The sequence below is a fragment of the Pristiophorus japonicus genome, chromosome 17 (assembly GCF_044704955.1).
Source record: "Pristiophorus japonicus isolate sPriJap1 chromosome 17, sPriJap1.hap1, whole genome shotgun sequence".
Lineage (NCBI taxonomy): Eukaryota > Metazoa > Chordata > Chondrichthyes > Pristiophoridae > Pristiophorus > Pristiophorus japonicus.
Genome location: NC_091993.1, coordinates 7,628,572 through 7,650,173, shown reverse-complemented (window position 1 = coordinate 7,650,173; position 21,602 = coordinate 7,628,572). Strand labels below are relative to the sequence as shown.

Genomic DNA, 21,602 nt, shown 5'->3' with positions numbered 1-21,602 from the left:
ACAGCTGGGGCCCCAGCACAGAACCTTGCGGTACCCCACTAGTCACTGCCTGCCATTCTGAAAAGTACCCATTTACTCCTACTCTTTGCTTCCTGTCTGACAACCAGTTCTCAATCCATGTCAGTACACTATCCCCAATCCCATGTGCTCTAACTTTGCACATCAATCTCTTGTGTGGGACCTTGTCGAACGCCTTCTGAAAGTCCAAATATACCACATCAACTGGTTCTCCCTTGTCCACTCTACTGGAAACATCCTCAAAAAATTCCAGAAGATTTGTCAAGCATGATTTCCCTTTCACAAATCCATGCTGACTTGGACCTATCATGTCACCTCTTTCCAAATGCACTGCTATGACATCCTTAATAATTGATTCCATCATTTTACCCACTACCGATGTCAGGCTGACCTGTCTATAATTCCCTGTTTTCTCTCTCCCTCCTTTTTTAAAAAGTGGGGTTACATTGGCTACCCTCCACTCCATAGGAACTGATCCAGAGTCAATGGAATGTTGGAAAATGACTGTCAACGCATCCACTATTTCCAAGGCCACCTCCTTAAGTACTCTGGGATGCAGTCCATCAGGCCCTGGGGATTTATCGGCCTTCAATTCCATCAATTTCCCGGCTAATAAGGATTTCCCTCAGTTCCTCCTCCTTACTAGACCCCCCGACCCCTTTTATAACCGGAAGGTTGTTCGTGTCCTCCTTCGTGAATACCGAACCAAAGTACTTGTTCAATTGGTCCGCCATTTCTTTGTTCCCTGTTATGACTTCCCCTGATTCTGACTGCAGGGGACCTACGTTTGTCTTTATTAACCTTTTTCTCTTTACATATCTATAGAAACTTTTGCAATCCGTCTTAATGTTCCCTGCAAGCTTCTTCTCGTACTCCATTTTCCCTGCCCTAATCAAACCCTTTGTCCTCCTCTGCTGAGTTCTAAATTTCTCCCAGTCCCCAGGTTCGCTGCTATTTCTGGCCAATTTGTATGCCACTTCCTTGGCTTTAATACTATCCCTGATTTCCCTTGATAGCCACGGTTGAGCCACCTTCCCTTTTTTATTTTTATGCCAGACAGGAATGTACAATTGTTGTAGTTCATCCATGCGGTCTCTAAATGCCTGCCATTGCCCATCCACAGTCAACCCCTTAAGTATCATTCGCCAATCCATCCCAGCCAATTCACGCCTCATACCTTCAAAGTTAGCCTTCTTTAAGTTCTGGACCATGGTCTCTGAATTAACTGTTTCATTCTCCATCCCAATGCAGAATTCCACCATATTATGGTCACTCTTCCCCAAGGGGCCTCGCACAACGAGATTGCTAATTAATCCTCTCATTACATAACACCCAGTCTAAGATGGCCTCCCCCCTAGTTGGTTCCTCGACATATTAGTCTAAAAAACCATCCCTTATGCACTCCAGGAAATCCTCCTCCACCGTATTGCTTCCAGTTTGGTTAACCCAATCTATGTGCATATTAAAGTCACCCATTATAACTGCTGCACCTTTATTGCACGCACCCCTAATTTCATGTTTGATGCCCTCCCCAACATCACTACTACTGTTTGGAGGTCTGTACACAACTCCCACTAACGTTTTTTGCCCTTTGGTGTTCTGCAGCTCTACCCATATAGATTCCACATCATCCAAGCTAATGTCCTTCCTAACTATTGCCTTAATCTCCTCCTTAACCAGCAATGCTACCCCACCTCCTTTTCCTTTTATTCTATCCTTCCTGAATGTTGAATACCCCTGGATATTGAGTTCCCAGCCATGATCATCCTGGAGCCACGTCTCCGTAATCCCAATCACATCATATTTGTTAACATCTATTTGCAAAGTTAATTTACTATACAACAGAAGCATTCATGGAAGCTTAAACTACAAAAATAAAAGAAGTAAAAGATAGTTGAATTAAATTGCCCTAATCTCACAGCTAATTTAAACAACTATATATGTTTGCAATAATTATACTGGGCCAAAATTGAGCCCATATTATCTAAATAAAGTCTACTTCAATAAATAAGATATTCTCTGTGTTCCTCCTTCACTTATGTTTTTCTTTTACAATAGCACCAGGTAAATAGGCTTGACAAATGGTCACCACTATTCACAAGAGACAAAACATATTTACATACATTTTTCAAAATATCCAAATAAAAAATAGAAATATCTAAGTCCTACCCTACCTTCATCTTCAGCCCGGGAAGGCAGCGGGCTGGCCTGTGCGGTAGGCCACTCGGCCTGGGGTAGGGGCGGGACGCACCAGCAGCATTATGATGATGATGCTGATGATGATCGGGTCCCACGCTGCAGCACGCACACTTTGAGGCTGGGGCCAGGAGCTACTGCGCATGCGCGCACACTCCAACGCGCATGTGCAGGCGTCCCGGCACTGTTTTCAGCGCGGGACGCTGGCTCTGCCCCCGACCCGACACGCTGCACGAAGACCCGGGAGAAGCCGGACAGTGTCCAAAATGGGGACCGATTTTTTTTTTTTTTTTTGGAGAACTTTTCCATGCAGATAGTCGGCGCATCTCTGGTGAGTGCGCCGAAAAAAGGGGTGGGCCAATTTTGAGCCCTATAAAACAAACATTCGCTGCTTAGTTTAAATTAATGTATTTTCCTACAGTTTATTGGCTGGATTTTCGGTTCTGCTTATTTTGGGGCGGTAATGGCAGCGGAACGGTAAAGTTTGCCCCCGGGAACAGTTTGCGCTTCAGTCAGCAAAATTCAGCATCTGGGTCCTGAGTGTGGGGCGGAACGCTAAGGGAAGGTGTAGCACACCTCTCTTGGGGTGCTCGGCCAGCTGAGCAAGTGAAAATCGTGAGCTAAACAGCTGGCCTCAAAGGCCTGGGGAGAAATAAAAACTGAAACAAACCCACCAAAAACATTCCCAATAAATAACTCACGCCGCCACAACATAAAACGCAAAAAAAAACAATCACACTTACCTGAGGTCGACATTACTTACCACACTGCAGCCGCTACAGCTCGGTTCCCCCCCTCCCCCCCTACCCCCGCTTTCACAGGTGGTCCCAGCAGGGGGCGCTCTACGGAGCATTACTCATTGGGCAGCAGCCAAAAATCAAGCCGGTGTCACAACCAGGGGCATTGCACACACTGGCTCGCCTCTTCCTGATGGTAATGCTCCGCACCCCGTCAAATCCGGCACCGAAAATCCCGGCGGGGCGCTGGAAGCCCGGAAGTGCTTACTGCTGCCATTGCCGCCCCTCTGGGGCGAAAACAGAGACGGCAATGAGCCGAAAATCTAGCCCGATGTCTTTTTACAGATCTGCATAGTCATTTTAAAGCTGTGCTGCTGAACATTAGTTTTAATAAACATTATTTTAGGTGATGTTCAGTGTGAAGTATTGGAGGGTTTGATTGCAAAATCCTTTCAGTATGGATCATGTGTAACCAAATTCAACGCCAAATGTAAACAGACAAATGATTTTAAATGGATCCACTTTTCATTCTCAAACCTTGATTTAACTGGCGAGCTTCTTGGGAAGAATTTTATTTTAAGTGAGTTAGTCCACACAATATGGAATCTCCAAACCCATAAGCAACAAAATTGCAGCTGGATCCAATTCCTTTATTAAATATGTTAAACAATTGCTATGGTTACACCATGCTTTTCTGTTTCTTACCTGATTCTTGAAGGTTTTTTGTAATCCAACACCACAATTTTCTTTTAACACAGAACAGGTAAATGAACAGTATTCAGCACAAACTGTAATTCTACACTTTGCTATTCTTTATAATGTATCAAAAATAGCAAAGAACTTCTCCAGAGGGAGCTCAACATAATATTGATCATTAAAAGCAGTTGCTCACTTCTTGCACGGCGCTGAATTTCCGTGGAGCCAGATCTCGTGCAATCTCTCTGCTGACCTTGGACTGAGTTAGGTGCAGATAACGCAATATAAATGTGGAATTAGAATGCCCTGGAAACACATTTGTCTGCCAATCAAACTACAATGTTCCTACTCATAGAGCTAATCCACATTTCCACCCCAGATGGTTCAATGTTACCTACATGGTTGAAGCTGGATATAACTCAGCAGCGTGATGTGATGGGTATTGATGGAGCTGGTGTAAGATGCTGTTTTTGTGGCGTTCAGCTGTACTGTTAGGGTATTTGCATATGGAGAGGACATTTTTTTGTTGTGGGAGTATGACGATGATTGAACTATTGGTGATTTTTTGTCTTATAAATAAGGAACTGGTGAGAATAAGGAGTGGGTAAGTGTAGTGGAGTATTTAAAATTAACACTCAACGCCAGGTCTGGATTCGAAGGTTCAAGTCGTCTTTAATTTCTTGCAAGGGAGAGTCAAGTCTGCAGTCAACCTGTTGCTGAGCTGTTCTCACTTGCTCTCTCTGAACAAAGAGAACACAAGGTTTTTATACAGTTCCTCAGCCTATAATGGCCGGACATTCAATGCATGAGACATGCATTGATTTGAATGGTCAAAACCCTTGTCACTCAAAGTAAAGGTACAATCCTGACTACGCCGATCTCCAGTACATTTCTATAAACCTCACTGTGTCAGAAAAGTTCATGAGCACATTGGAATGTTATCTTATCTCTCTCGCCTTAACCAGATGGAGTTTTTCCATTGTGTTACTTTTGACCCCTTGCCCCGTTTATCTGCCCCTCTGGGCTTCCTGTGGTTCAGCAGTTGGGCCAACTGTAATTGTCCTCAGGTTACACAGCTTGTAACAATTAATCATTCTGATATGTTATTTCCCTTTAAACACCCTTATAAAGTTGACCACTACAAAAGCTTATGTCAGCTCGTTTTAATTCCGAGATCCATTCTTAACCCTTTAATTATAACAGAGCTCGATAGCCCCACTTCAGCCCCCCCTTTTGGTACTTGGCTACCCAGCCCAAGATTACCAACCTAATTCTACTTCATCCTGTGTCCCCTGCTCCGTTCTGTGGTGATCAGCCATGCGGTTTGGGGGACTCTGGACGTGACCTACGTCTCAAAAGTATTTCGGGTTGCTCGGCTAACAACTTTCGCTGTTCCATAATTAAAGCTTTTGCTATCCTTCTCCGTTGCCTCTTTCTACATGCCATGCAAAACCCTATTCCCCATCCGACAGCTAGCCCTAACTGTATGATCACCAAAACGTGAGAGAATATACGAATCCACGGATTGTTATTCGCATTAATTCCCTAATTCTATTCATGTTCCCACTATTGAGTGTCTTCCAGGATTTCTTAAATGTCCTTTGAATGCTGTATGGAATCGTCCAAAATTTCATGATAACGGCGTATGCTTTTCTCAGTGCCCTTTTTCAATTGCGTCAAATGTTCTTTGAGAGGGGGAATGTCTTGCCAACTTGGTATGTCATGTTGTTCCATTTCATCATCCCATCTTGGGTTGTTTAAAGTGATGTTCTCAATGCGTTCCTTTCTTCGTGGGAATCGGTATTGATGGCCTAGTTTGACCACAGCTTTAGGCGTAAAACAGAAATTCGGTTGTGGGATCGCACATATGACATTACCATGCTTGTACTCATTTTCCTTGGTAGATATGCAGTACGTCCCATCATCCCGGGCTGCCACCTCAGTGCCTCCCAGACTAAGGGGGCTGATTTCCAACGTGCGATTAACTGTCTGAGTGAACCCGCATGGTATACGTTACCCTCCTTCCATGGGGTGTGCGCACACTATCACATCCAAATATTGCGTGCAACTATTGGTATGCACCCCTTGAAATGTGTCAGAGTTTTACCGCATAAGGGGGCGTATTGTAGAACTGAACCTGGGATTGGCTTTGTATTTCGCCTATGTTCTGTACTGCCCACAGAGGTTTGGCATCTGTACCCTCTATCTGTGGGATAGCTGGAACCATATCTATTTCAATTCTTTGGTAATACAATTACTTTGGGACAAGAACACTTGTGTTGTCCTACAAACATCACAGAGGGTAATACCATCCTTAGTCCATTTGGACAATTGCTTATTACTTATCTAATCGGGTATTTTTCTGTTTCATCTGGTTTACATTGTATCGTATGTTCCCTAGTAACCATGTGGCGTACATTGCACAAACAAGTTCTTTATGTGTTTCTTGGGTTAGATCAGTCGTGCATTTATCTTATTGATAGTTTGGGCATGAGGCTCTCAGATTTCCTCGACTTGCAGCATTTGTCTGGCAACCTCGTCCCCGGTTTCTGACAACTGCGAAGTCCGATCGCTTCCCTTTAGTAAAAGGGTTCTCAAACATTGGGCTAAGTCTTGAACTTCTTGGCCTATACTGTCTATGTCAAATGTATTAACAGCTGCCACCCTCGTCGCATAACAATAGTGTGCGTCGGCTGTTGTTAGACAATAAATAACATGAAAACCACATATCGTCTCGTGGTTCATTGTCGGACTATCTCGATCATATGTACCGTATCACCTCAGTGTCGAGCCATTGTGACTCTCTGTTCCCCATTTCGCTTAATGCCCATTGTACTTGGTCCTCAATTGGCCCAATTAACTATCCAAATTCATTATATCTTCCCTTTGGCAGTTACACTTTTAACTCCTTTCTCACAGTGATATTTATTTGCTTACGCAAATAATTACTTAATGAAACCCGCGCCCATAGTCTCACAGTTTGGACTGGAGTAATACAAAAGGTTCCTGTCGCAATGGGACAAGTCAGGTTGGTACCGTGCTGACACAATATTCACCCTTCCTTCTTTATACAGATCGTACAGGAAAATGCTCTCCCGCAATTACCTTCATGGTGCAATTCCATGTTATCCCATCCATCCGGGTTAATTTCCCGTGTTCATTGTATCCTACTAAATTTTCTCAGGCATGCTTGAGTAATACCCTACTATCTCTAACAGGGTGATGTCATTCTGTTCCTGTAACTGACACTCGTGCCACCGGGTACACCTGTACCCACCTTCTGGATTTGGCACAGAGTCTTAGTAAGTTGATAAATGGACATTGCCCTAGGTCTCGATCAGTTACCCAGAAAGAGAGCTTTCCCTCTGCAATATGCTGCAGGTTTCCTTGGGCTTGTTCCACTAACCAAGATCCATACATTACTTCAAGCTGTTTCGTTGAAGACGATTTGTTCCCCTTCTATAATTTGGTTTACCCCCTTTTTAGCATTAACCCAGTTGCAACATATTAATCAAGCCTCACCGCCTTCTGTTATGATTCTCCCCACTAGTCTCGACACCATTCTTGTCAAGGTATGATCAAGCCCATCACTCTCCCTGAATTCAGTGCAGGTTGTACTCGCCCTCTGCCAAAATCTCTTGATCATTCTCCCATGCAGCCGCGCTATAGGCTTGCACCACCCAGGTAGTCCCACTTTGGTCAGATTCAATATTACAGGTACCACTTCATGATGCACATCATGGTACAATGTCACCTGAGTTGAGATTACCATTAGCCCATTTGTTGGCCCTGGGATGTGTTTATGACAAACAATTCACTTTTCTCACAAATCTGTTTATTCGTTGGAGAAGGAGCCTTTGGATAAGTCTTTTTTTTTTTTAAAACTGGACTGCTTGTATAACCGCGCTCCTGTCCTTGTACCCCTTGATATAATGGACGGTTACATTATATCAAGGGGTGCAAGGACCCTTTTCCTATACCCTCGGCCGTCCCTACTTCTACCATTCACGATATGTCTCGTACTACTCTGAGATTGGCAGGGTTTGCGAGGTATGTCTGTGGATAGGAGGTAGTTCCAAATCTGGGAGCTGAGGAGATTCTTCCAGCTTCCGTGTCCTGTCCACTTCCCTTTGGATCATACTGTACCTGATTAGGTGGGGGTATCCCATTAGGCACCCCTTCTTCCTCATTCTCCTGGAGAGGACGAATCCCACTTCTGAGATTTACTCTCAGATGTAATCGGTTACAGTGGTGTGCCCTCCTGACCCCTCGGGCACAGTCCACTAACCCCTTTAAACAACATCACTTCTTCCCAATGATCACCTACTTAAAACAAAAGAAACAGAAGCTCTGGTGATTCTCTTCAAATTAAGAAGATTTCCAATATTCAAAAGGTATCACCCACTGAGTTAAAACAGAGTTCACAACTGCCCATGAAAGAGTTAACTTCCTTTGTTTCAAAAGCCGACAAACACAGACACCATCAATCCATGTCGACTTCAGCCTTTTTTAGTTTAAACTCTCCAGTTAAAAATTTTACTTTTGTAAAGTCTCCGTGTTTTTATTCTCAAAATAAACATTCAGAAAAACAACTTTGCACGTAATAGTATTTCATCCTTTTACACATTGGTCAGAATTTTAAAAAACCGTATCAGTTATTGATGTGAAATACCTTATGTCCGGAACTAAAGACTCTCCACACAATTTACATCAACCAGAATTTGATCATGGCCATAATAAAAGTCTGTTTTTAATAGGTTAATTAACCTCAGTAACTCCAATATGAAACTTCCCAATGCCACTTGGAAAAGGGGGAGGAGCCACAGCCAAACAAAGGAACAGTAGCATGTTTTCCTAAAACTTTACTGAAACATCAAAGGAAAACACGAACAGTAAGAAAGAAACATGATCTTCCCTTTTCTCCTTTTGATTAAGTCATAACTATTTATCCATTATTCCTGAAATCAATTTTTAATTTCCGATCCCTATCATATCTCCTCTAAACCTCCCTTTAGTTACTTTAAACCTATGCCCTTTGATTGTTGACCGCTCCGTCAAGGGAAACAGGACCTTCCTATCACTCTATCCAGACCCCACCTAATTTTAGACATTTCAATAAAGTCACCCCTCAGACCTCCTCTGTTCCAAAGAAAAGAGCCCCAGCATCTCTAATCTTTCCGCACAGCCAAAATTCTCCAGTCCAGGCAACATTCTTATAAATCTCCTCTGCACCCTTTTCAGTGCAATCACATCTTTCCTATAATGTGGTGACCCAAATAGAGTTTTCTACAGTTCAAGCATGACATTTCTGCTCCTGTATTCCATACCTCGACTAATAAAGACAATTATTCCATATGCCGCCTTAATCACCTTATCTACCTGGCCTGCTAGCTTCAGGGGTCTGTGGACATGCACTCCAAGGTCCCTTTGTTCCTCTACACTTTTCAGTGTCGTACCATTTAATGTTTGTTTTATAATCTGCACCATAATCTGTTGCCCCTGTAGTTTTTAGCACTTTTTGCTGCTAAATGCCTACAATTCATGGTTTGGATTCCCACTGAACATCTTTTAGAATTGCTTCCTGCTTTTTTTTTAAAAACGGTCACTGTAGCAGATAACTTCGACCCCTCATTTCTTGCAGTACAAAGAGCCTCTCTCTCTCTCTCTCTACATTTCTAACACGTTTGTCAGTCTGTTGCAGTTATAACAGACTTCGGGTGTCCTATCCCACCCCTCCCACTGTTTCTAATTGATGGGGGCTGCTGGCAGTTGTTCCTTTTTATGTGTCCTGATGGATGCTCTCGTCATCACATCTACTGTCAGTTTATTTCGTCACTTTCTCGGTCAATAGTCTAGTCCATTTACTTAATTTATAATACGCGCGAGTGACTAAAACGAGGGTTTTCTCCTCCTTTTGTTTCTTTTCCAACTCCCACCATTTTCTTTGTTCAGCGGGTGGGTCATCTGGTTTCCAATTTTGTTTAATCATTATTTCAATTAGTTTTCGATTTTTGTCTGCTAGGTCCCCACTCGAGTTTCTTTCTTCCCATGGCTATAGGTTGTCAGCGGGATGTCCCTTACTTACTCCTCACGAGTGAGACTGTTACTTGCAACCTTATCCATTACTCAATCGCAACATTACACAGACATACTTTTATATAACCGATCGCAATTGTTTCACCTGGGATCTTCTGCTGACTACTTGAAGTCTCGGCCAGACCTGCAAATTCGAATCTCTCAGGCAGCTGACACCAGACAGATTTCTGCCCGTGTCCGAACTGAGCGTGGTAATTAAAGCGTACTCACGCCTTTGACATGGCTTCCATCAGCCGGTGTCTGCCGCCCGCTTGAGGCCCTGCTCGCAGCGCCAATTGTAGTGGAGTATTTAAAATTAACACTCAACACCAGGTCTGGATTCGAAGATTCAAGAAGTCTTTAATTTCTTGCAAGGGAGAATCAAGTCTGCAGTCAACCTGTTGCTGAGCTGTTCTCACTTGCTCTCTCTGAACAAAAAACACAGGGTTTTTATACAGTTCCTCGGCCTATAATGACCGGTCATTCAATACGTGAGACATACATTGATTTGAATGGTCAAAACCCTTGTCACTCAAAGTAAAGGTACAATCCTGACCAAGCCTATCTCCACTACTTTTCCATAAACCTCACTGTATCCCAAAAGTTCATGAGTACATGGGAATGTTATCTTATCTCTCTTGCCTTGACCAGATGGAGTTTTTCCATTGTGTTGCTTTTGACCCCTTGCCCTGTTTATCTGCCCCTCTGGGTTTCCTGTGGTTCAACAGTTTGGCCTCCTGTAATTGTCCTCAGGTTACACAGCTTGTAACAATGAATCATTCTGATATGTTATTTTCCTTTAAACACCCTTATAAAGTTGACCACGACAAAAGCCTATGTCAGCTCGTTTTAATTCCGAGATCCATTCTTAACCCTTCAATTATAACAGAGCTCGATAGCCCCACTTAGTAAGCCTTTGGTGTTGCCAGTTGTTTAACAGTAGCTGATGTGCCACCTATTTGCTTAACATTGTACCATATAATTGTTTGTTTTATAAAGGATCCTTGTCAGGATGGTGAGTTATAGATGGTTTCAGATATAGAGTCTAATGACACTAAAAGTTAAAATATATAATTTCATAGAATGTACAGCACAGAAACAGACCACTCGCCCAACTGGTCCAAGCTGTTTATGCTCCATGCGAACCTGCTCCCACCCCTCTTCATCTAACCCTATCAACGTAACACAGATACGATGGTAAGTACTTTAGGGTATCTAATACATCCAGAGTGATCTGGACTAGTTTCAATCGTCGGAGAGGGATTTTCCCAGATTTTTTTCTCCTATTGGCCTGGGTTTTTAATCTTTTTTTACCTCTCCCAGGAGATTGCATGGCTCTGGGTGGGGTGCTGTCCAAGTGTTGCGATACATGGGGTATCGCAGTTGTATGGGGTGGACTGGTTGAGCCGGATGCTCTTTACCTGTCTGCCATTGTTCATTGTTCATGGGTTTATATGTAACCTTCAGGGCTGCTGACCGAGGGCCATGTGGCTCTTTGTCGGCTGGCGCGGGCACGATGGGCCAAAATGGCCGCCTGCGCTGTAAATTTCTATGTTTCTATAACCTATTCCTTTCTCCCTAAAGTGATTATCCAGCTTCCCTTAAATGCATCGATACTATTCGCTTCAATCACTCTTTGTAGTGGTCAGTTCCATATTCTAACCACTCTCTGGATAAAGATGGTTCTCTTGAATTCCTAATTGGATTTATTAATGACTATCTTATATTTATAGCTCTTTATTTTGGACTCCCCACAAGTGGAAACATTTACTCCACATCTATATTTAAGCATAAAGACCTCCATTAGGTCATCCCTCAGCCGCCTTTTCGTAGAGAAAAGAGCCCCAGCAGACCTTTGAATACCTGTTTATTGTAGGCAAGATACTGGTTTTCATATCCTTAAAACACCAGTAGAAAGCTGACTCCCACTGAAGAATATGAATTGTCACTGTAGGTTGAGGGGAGATCTAATTGAGGCGTTTAAAATTAGCTGAATGGTCCGGCTACTCCAGGTGGAGTAAGGCAACCAAGATCTGCTTCAATGCATTGTAGATTATTGGTTAAATAACAAACATTTATATAGCGCCTTTCACGACCACCGGACATCCCAAAGTGCTTCACAGCCAATGAAGTACATTTGGAGTGTACTCACTGTTGTAATGTGGGAAACGCGGCAGCTAATTTGCACACGCAAGCTCCCACAAACAGCAATGTGATAATGACCAGATCATCTGTTTTTGTTATGTTGATTGAGGGATAGATATTGGCCCCCGGACATTGGGGATAACTCTCCTGTTCTTTGAAATAGTGCCATGGGATCTTTTACATCCACCTGAGAGCGCAGATGGGGCCTCGGATTAATGTTTCATCCAAAAGATGGCACCTCCGACAGTGCAGCACTCCCTCAGCACTGCACTGGAATATCAGCCAAGATTTATATGCTCAAGTTTCTGGAGTGGGACTTGAACCCATAACCTGATTCAGAGGCAAGTGTGCTACCCACTGAGCCACAGCTGACACTAAAAATAGGGAAGGAAAATTTAGGTCATGGTGCGAGGGAACGTTACTTTTGATTCAAAGTATTCCCCTATTTTTATGGTGGAAGAGCTAAAAATACAAGAATGACATGCTGGGAACTAGATTTCTTTCAATGCATTCTGTAAATCAACCCTGATAGTTGGTTTATCAGGATACCCAAATCGCACTGTTAAAAATAGCCACGTTTAAGGCTATCTCTGGTCATTTTAATAATCAGCATCGACTATAAAACCAATCTGGTGGATATATTGGCCCCAACGGGAAGGACCGTTACTGCCAGTTTGCGGTGGCCATTCGTCAAAATTGAATGGCTGCCGCTTTAGGCTTAACTGGCCGCCCAGACATAGATTCGGCCCGGGAGGTCTTGCAGCGGTGTGGGCCACCATCGACTCTCGTGGCGATTGTGGGGCTTGCGGCAGTCGTGACGCGCTAAAAGTGTGCACCGCTGCTGCTCCGACACCCGGACCCATTTTCAGCATGAGAAAACCGGCCCTTTAGCTGACGGTGCCCCCGCCAACCTTTAGGGCCGGTGCAGAGTGGCAGAGATCTCGGAGTCGTGGGAGCGGAGAGAGACAAGAAGTTAAGATCCAAACCTGGGGATGTTCAGCACAGAATCCGCACTCGAGGGGTGAGAGAGAGAGGGGGAGCGAGAGAGGGAAGGGAGGAAAAGAGAAAGATAGAAGTGAGGAAGGGGAATGAGAAACAGAATGAGAAAATTTGATTCGCAGAGAGAGAATTATAGAAAGAGAAATTGGGAAAAAAACTAGAGAGAAATACATATCCTGAGATTCACAAACTGAAATCTCAATCCAGGGGCTCAGACTGGAAACGTCGCCTCAGCTCAGTATTCCGAGCGGTAACAAATGGGAATCTGTTCCACCTTTGCCGCCTCCAGGCTAGATCCAAGGTTGTCCCATCCTCTGTCATCGAACTACAGTATGCAGACGACGCTTGCGTCTGTGCATGCTCAGAGGCCAAACTCCAAGCCATCGTCAACACCTTCACCGAGGCGTACAAAAGCATGGGCCTTACACGACACATCCATAAAACAAAGATCCTCCACTAACCTGACTCTGCCACACAGCACTGCTCCCCCTGGCTATCAAAATCCACGGTGAGGCCTTGGACAACGTGGACCATTTTCCATACCTCGGGAGCTTATTATCATTAAGGCCAGACATCGATGACGACGTCCAACACCGCCTTCAGTGTGCCAGTACAACTTTTGGTTGCCTGAGGAAGAGAGTTTTTGAAGACCAGGACCTCAAATCTGGCACCAAGCTTATGGTCGACAGGGCAATAGTGATACCCGCCCTCCTACATGGCTCAGAGACGTGGACTATTTCCAGCAGACACCTCAAAGCACTGCAGATGTCCTTCTAGGATGTCCTCGAGCAGCTTTGGACCTGGAAGGGCCGGCTGGAGATTGGTCAGCACCCTGCTGGGAGGGTTCAGTCTGACTTGGCTCAGGCGTGGCCATGCGTGGAGGCACTGGCGGTGACAGGTCTGGGGCCAGGAATGTTGCGAGCCGGAGGGAGCGCATCATCTGTATTTTGGCCCGAGGAGCCTGAATAACTCACCAGGGGCAGCACAATACCACCACCACCACCAATCTAAGGGAGCTCAAGTCGGTGCTGTGGTGCCACACCGGAAGGTCGCCCGCGGTAAACCCAGCCGCGAAAGCTGAGGTCTCTGGGGGCATCCAGCTGAGACTGCATGTGAGCAGCCACAGTCTGAAAGCCACAGCACTTAGACGCCCCGTCGACTCTTGCAGAGCTGCGGCCATCCTCTCCAAAGCAGCACTGATACGCTCGCTCCCTCGCGCATGTGCTGCAATAGCAGCTGCCACAGCACCCCAAGGGTGAATTTCCCATGGGAATAACGCCCTAATTAACCTGTAAACTTTCAGGTTTGAAGGGCTAATAAGATTCGAACACGTTTTTGTGGTCAAAAAGCTGAATTTGGATCCAGTGGCCGCTGCTAACTTTGCGGCGCTAATCGGGGGAAACTTTCTGGCTGCACTGAATTTCGGGCCCATTGTGTTTAATCAGAGTTTAAGACCGAATATAACACATTAGTTATATAGCAAAACCATACAACCGTAACAGGTAGTTAATACCCATCCCGATCGGATAAACGGCTGGCGCATGTGAGCAGTTCTCTGGCTTGCAGCCTCTTTCTCTGTCTAGAGCTTCCTTCGGTAAAGCATGGGATCACTTGGAAGTGTTCGAGCAGCGTGACTTTTGTTTTGCCCTACCCTCACACCGTCTGGTGAAGTCACTTTTATGCTCTCTTTAGGGGTGACCTGACATGGGATATTGACAAGACCTTTTGACCTATAGAGGTTCCCTTAAAATCTTAATATCCAATAAGACTCCTAGTTCGTTCTCTTGATTCTTGAAACAAAGCCCACCCTAAAAATGACTTTGACCACATCATTCTATGTTTACACTAACCCAGGGTTTCTTGCTGTGGAAATCATTCCATCTCTCTTGTCCTTATTCTTTCGGGTACAATCAGTACAAAGCCTTAGCTCTACGCTTTGAACTATGAGGCCCAAACCAGAAAACGGCTCGTTATCTCCTTTATGACGTAGCAACATGCTTACGTTATCTGTCTCAACTCCCATCCATTCTAAATCTTTCTGAAACAAATTGTGTTAAAGAAACATAAACAAAACTAAAGCTTTAACTTGAAAACCACAGATAATGGTTATCTCAGCAGAGTACCAAAACATTTGCATTTCTAAGCATCTACCACCAGTCTAGGAGACATTTGGTCTCCAGTTTGAATACAACAATTTAAACACAGCTTTTTCCCGTCACAGTTTTAATTGTATAACCAAATACATTTTTAGGCATCATTGATTTTTAACAGCACCCCTATAATAGATAGCATGATGACTGTTGAGTCTTGGTTGAAAGTTTGGGGCTTTTGATTGTCGCTTACACACTGATAGAGGCCTAGCTCTTTCGAGCCCGTGTGGTGGCTGATGTGCAACGGTCACCACACGTTAATTGGAATTCAGGACTGGAACATCGGGTCCTTCATTGAAACATCTGTGAACTCTCGTGGAAGCAAGTCATCCTCGTTCAAGGGACCGCCTATGATGATGATGAGAGGTGAGACTGAGCTGTTCTTTTGCTGTTCTGTTTACACAGCTCCCAAGCTCAGTTACTTCTCCAGCCTACCAGTATTTCAACCAGCGAGCAGACTTGGCTATTGCACTGGTATGTAAACAGATGAAAACAATGTTTTTTAACCAGGACTTGCTCTGTCTGCATGCCAGTAGACTGGTCAGGCCTTAGTTGGTTGACTCATGACCATATAAGCAGAAGTCAGCTGTGGCTGGTTAGGTGGGACAATCGATTATTCACCATAAATCTGTTTCCACTGGTATTCTGATAAAAACAGCTTTTAAGTGTAGAATAATTATTGTATTTGTGCAAAACCCAAATACAAGAGAGTCGGCTATATAAATTGTACCTATTCCACAATTCAGGTACTGTAAGAAATATAACAGCATTGTAATGGACTCCTAAAATAAAAGAGGGTTAATTTTAAGTGATTTAGATTAAATTTAAGTGTAGTTTCACTCTGCATTTTCACTCTGCATTCACTCTTTACAAATATCTTAATTTGTAATTTAAGGGCAAAAAGTCACTGAATTTATCTGGAATATTGTATTCCATGCAGCGTCAACCCAGAAAAAAATACCCAGATTTTACTTCTAATAAACCCGAATGAAATGCTCTACCATTGCATATTGCCTGGTGAGACTGTCCTCTCTATTTCTCCCTTTCCCATCAAAGAATCTTCAGTTGAGCTCGTGCCCTGTCACATAGCCATTTGGACCCATTTCCCACCCTACCACCCATTCCTGAATGAGCAGATGCAAAGGCCTGGAAGTAGTTTGATTATTTCCATTCCTTTACTGGGGGAAATGTCTCATAACTCAATAAGGATATTGTCCTGTTAGTGACATGAATTTGTTTCTTTAAGTTGAGAATGAAAAACAAATTCAATATACCAATTACTCCCATTTATAACAAAAAAATGTATTCCTGCAAGATAGTGTAGCCTCAATATGTAGCACCAGGGAAAGGTAGGACCTAAAATATTGGGAAGACTGAAGCCACAAACTCCATTCCCTGACCACTGTTTCCATCCCTGGCAACTATCTTTAGCTGAGCAAGTCCGTTCGTAAACTTGGTGTTGTGTTTGGCCCCGAGATGAGTTTCCGATCCCAAATCTGCTCCATCACCAAGACTGCCTACTTCCACCTCTGTAACATTGCTCGATTCCGAACCTGCCTCAGCTCATCTACTGAAACCCTTATCCATGCCATTGTTACCTCTAGACTTGACTATTCCAATGCACTCTTGGCCGGCCTCCCATCTTCCGCCCCACATAAACTTGTTCTCATTCAGAACTCTACTGCCCGTATCTTAACTTCTTAACTTGCTCCAAATCTTGTTCACCCGCCTGTGCTTGCTGACTTTCACTGGCTCCTGGTCTGACAATGCCTCAATTTTAAAATCCTCATCTTTGTTTTCAAATCACTCCATGCCTTGCCCCTCCCTATCTCTCTCGCCTCCACCAGCCCTACAAGCATTCGAGATCTCTGTTCTCATTCAATTCTGGCCTCTCCTGCTGTGTCTGCCCGCACTGCAATCAGCGACCTGGCTTCGTAGCCGTCGCCCTCCTGCAGCAGCACGCGCTGCTCCCTGCAGTGGTATACCGCCGCACGCTGCTCCCTCCAATGGTCCCGGCCTGCTGATGGTCTTGCAGGCGGGGACCGCGCCGATATCAGGGCCGGGCCACCGCACGCTGCTCCCTCCAATGGTCCCGGCCTGCTGATGGTCTTGCAGGCGGGGACCGCGCCGATATCAGGGCCGGGCCACCGCACGCTGCTCCCTCCAATGGCCCCAGCCTGCTGACCAGTCACATTATTGAGCAGCAGCACATATTCCCATGACATGACCTGATAGTACCAGCTACTTCGCCTCCAGGGGAGTTGTGCATGAATCTTCTTTTATTCTACAGCAAGAAAAATCACGTAATGTTTGTTAATGCTTGGTTTGATATGCTATTGCACATCTAAATTGGCCAAAGCATGTGGATATTTCTATTGATTAGTTCAATATCAGTTTACAAAGATAGTTGGAATTGTGACATGTGCAATAGATTATATTGCTATTAATCTCCAGGTGTCACGAATTAAAAACTTCATATGTATTCTGCCTTGCAAAGAAAATAAAACTGCAGTGGTACCTTCAGTTCTAGAATATCAATTAAGTTGCAGAATAAGTTTATTGTAAAACAGCTTAAGATATGCTATGGTCTATGGTGGCTTTTTATTGAAAAATGAAATTAAAATATGAAAAGATTCATTCATTTGATTTGGTCTGATTTCAACTTTGACAATTAAAATTTTTGATAAGTTAGTTAATGGCATTTCATTTGTTTGAAAGGAGTGATATAGGGCTACATTTTCCCCAGTGATTTGCACCGTTTGTTTGGCGCGCGCTGCTTTTTTTGGCCCAAAATACAAAATTCAAGTTTTCCCCAAAGATTGTGCGTCAACGTAACTCAGTGACGATTTTTTGGGGTTAGTTTTTTTTTTCCGTCATGGGGGCGTAACCTGATGTCTGTGCCAGTTTTTTTACAATTATGCAAGTTTGGCCAACTTACATTTCTCCTAGAATGGCGTATGTGACCACTTCCAAAAAACCTTCTGGGCACTTAAGAAAAACCAGCACAGTAAGACTCCATTGTTTTATGCAAAGTCTTGGAGGGAGTCAAGAACACACAAATATGCATCATCAAGCTAAAATTTTTCAAACTTAAAATGCAGAAAATGGAAGTTTCATGGAACTCTAAATATTGATTTTTTTTTAAAAAGTGCACCACCAAACGTCTCCAAACCGGGCTTGAGGGTCGGAGTATCGGTCGGCGGAATCGGCCCCTCGCCCGGACATGGGCTCGGGACTCAGCTTGAAAAGAAGCTTGGGGGGATTGGGGGTGTGTGCAAGGCGAATACTGAAGGCATGAGAAGCCTTACACTATGCATCAAATGAAGCCTTTGGGGGTGAAGGGGTGGGGCGGCAGGTGGTTTCCTGATCATTGCGCATGCTCAGACCTGGGTGTGGTCCATTGTAAGGTGTCAACCTTGGGGAGAGAGAGAACCAAGAACCTTGTCCTGCCTGCCATTTGGAGCTTCTTGCAAGGGTACAATTTAATCATGGGGGCAATACTGACAATGCCATACTTTGTGCAAGCCTTCTGCATGATGGTGCTGCGGACAATTGATTCGACTTCATCGCATGAGGAACCACAGAGCATGTAGGACGATGGGCAGAGGAGGCCATACCCACGTTGGGTATATCGAGACAGGCGTTCGTACCTGCACCTGAGTGATGCATACTGTGTCAGAAGGCTATGTTTCCGCAAAGAAGTTGTAACTGAGATCTGTGAGTTAGTAAAAGCAGACCTGTAACCTAGATGAGTCAGGAGGACTGCTTTGTCAGTTGAAGTGAAGGTTACAGCTGCACTTTCATCCTATGCATCTGGATCATTCCAGGCTACAACTGGGGATGTGTGCGCCATTTCTCAACATGCAACACATATCTGCATTTGGCAGGTGACTGCTGCACTATATGCCCAGAGGAATGACGACATAAAGTTCCCCATGATTGTCCAGGCAATGCGCGAAAGGGCTATGGGCTTCTCCAGGATTGCTGGCTTCCCAAAGGTACAGAGCTGCATTGATTGTACCCAAATCGCCTTGCAAAGCACCTTTGGAGGATTCCAAGATGAACCGAAAAGGCTTCCACTCCATTAATGTGCAACTCGTGTGTGATGACATGCATCGCATCATGTCAGTTGATGCAAGATACCCTGGGAGCACCCATGATGCGTTCAGCCTACGCGGGAGCACTATATCTGCCATGTTTCAGCAGCCTGAAGGGCAGAGCTGGCTACTGGAAGACAAAGGGTACAGCCTCGCCACCTGGCTCATGATGCCCCTACGCGTAATCCGGGCGGAAGCTGATCGGGAATATATTGCGATGCACAGCATAATAGAGAGGACCATTGGCATCTTGAAACAGCGTTTCCAATGTCTGGACCATTCCGGAGGCTACTTGCAATACTCCCCTGAGATTAGCGGTCAGTTCATTGTTGTGTGCTGCATGCTGCATAACTTAGCCATCATGAGGCAGCAGGAGCTGGTAGTGGAACCAGAATACGTGAGGGTCCAGTGCATGATGATAGTATTACAGAACAGCAGGCTGTGGATGATGATGACGATCGGGAAAGCATGCAAGTACCTGATGCCGGAGCATGAGGTCGGAGTAGGCCCGTCCATCATGCTCCTTTAACGATTGCTCGAGCCTTGCGCCAGCAGCTCATCCGTGAACGCTTCAACTACTGATGCCTGAGGGCTCTGCGACCACTTTTGCGCATGGACATGTTTATTCTTTGCAGTTGTTCCTACGTTGTGTTGTGTTAATGGAACATGAAACAGTTTTAATGAAAAAATATTTTATTGAAAAGCTAACGTCACTAATAAAATATTTGTTGTATCAAACTTTACTTTTTAATATGACTCTTGAAGATCACTTATAAACTTGTAATGTTACAAAAGTTACAAAACAATCTCAATGTGAAAAATCTTACACTCTTAAGATCACTTAAACTTCAAGATCACTTTTTAGATGCAAAATTAAATAAGTTACAGAATGTGAGAGCATTTACACTAAAATCACTTAAAAACCCTGAGATCACTTATAAGTTGTAAAGTTACAAAACTACAAGAACAATTTCAATGTGTAAAACGCTACTACAGCTACATCAAGACCAAAAAACAAAAGCAGCAAAGAAAGGCGGCAGCCATGTCTCATCCACATCTCAGTGAATGTTCACTTCACTTCTTCATGGGGGTGTCATTTGATTGGCTAGGCTGTGTGCCCTGATTGCAGCAGCTACCTCTATGACGGCCTGTGCCGACACTTGCATGCCCTCCCTGACTGCCTGTGCCATCGATTGCACTCCCTCGGACATTCCCTCCCTAAGTTCCTGTGACATTACTGCTATTTCTCCCGTCAGGACCGTCACCTCTTCACCCACTGCACTGACGCCACCACTGAGTGATCGGGTAAGCTCACTGGTCTCCACACCCAATGCCATAACCTGAGCCACATCTGTTGCACGTTGCATCTCAGGAGAGCGTGTCTCCAATTTCCTTCTCCTCTGCCTGGGTCTGCCTCGTGGCACCATTACACTGGGAGGCACGGGCTGGGACGGTGGGACGCTCTGTGTTCCAGACGACAGCACTCGAGTGCGAGCCGTGGGCTAGGATGGTGGGTGAATGGGTGTAAACTGCTCCATGATATCACCAGCAGCACTGGGACCCGCAAAGTTGGAATCAAAACCATAGAAGGTGGAACCAGAACCTAGAGGCTCGGACGGTAGTGCACTGACTGTAGACTGCTTGCATTACACCAGCAGCACCACTGGGACCTGCAACATCGGAATCCAAACAATGAAAGGTAGAACCAAAGACTATGCTAGGGGTTGAAACTCTGATGCCCCTTGATGGGGGCTCATAAACATTAATTTGGAAGCTCTCCCCTGCAGACATTTCAGTCATCGCTGCCATCATCCAGTCTGGATCGTCTGTATCTGGTTATACTGGTTCTTATTCTGTATCTTCAGGATCCTCAGGGTTGGCGGCAGCAGCAGCATCATCATCATCATGTTCTTCAAAATACATCAGAACAGTCAAATGTTTAACAAGGGAGGAGGCAGGATGGGTGGCATGAGTACTCTCACACAGAGCAGGCCAGGCAGCAGGTTGATTTGAAGGGCCACGATGCATTTTCAGGACTTACCCTCTTCCTCGCGTGCGGGCCCAGCTTGTGCTGTACTGATTGCTTTTCTCCATGTACGACTTATCACAGCAGCTACCCTCTGTTCCAAGGGTGTCAGTGGATGCAGATTGGGCACGCCTCCTCCTGTTCGAGTTGCTTCCCTTTTGTTGTGGGCCAATTTCTTCTGCAAAGAGTAGAATATAACTTTTTACAGAGTGCGTCTTTCTGCAGGGTGGACATACAGATAGGCACGTTACAATTACGATTACATTAAAAATGGAAAATATTACTTACACTAACTACTTGACCAAGGTCATGCCATTTCTTTTTACACTGGCTTCCAGATCTCATGGTATGCACCACTGCGCAGTAATCTTCTGCAACTTGGTTCCAGCGTTTCTTCATTTCTTTTGGTGGCACTTTTATGCGACCTCTGTTGCTGGTATCTAGCTCCTGCCATCTCTGCTCA

General features: G+C 44.6%; 1 protein-coding gene across 3 annotated transcripts in view; it reads left to right on the top strand.

Annotated features, from left to right (window-relative positions):
* lrrc28 (leucine rich repeat containing 28) overlaps positions 1–21,602 on the top strand; it is a 129,578-nt gene that overhangs the window by 38,761 nt on the left and 69,215 nt on the right. The gene's annotated exons all lie outside the window — the stretch shown is intronic.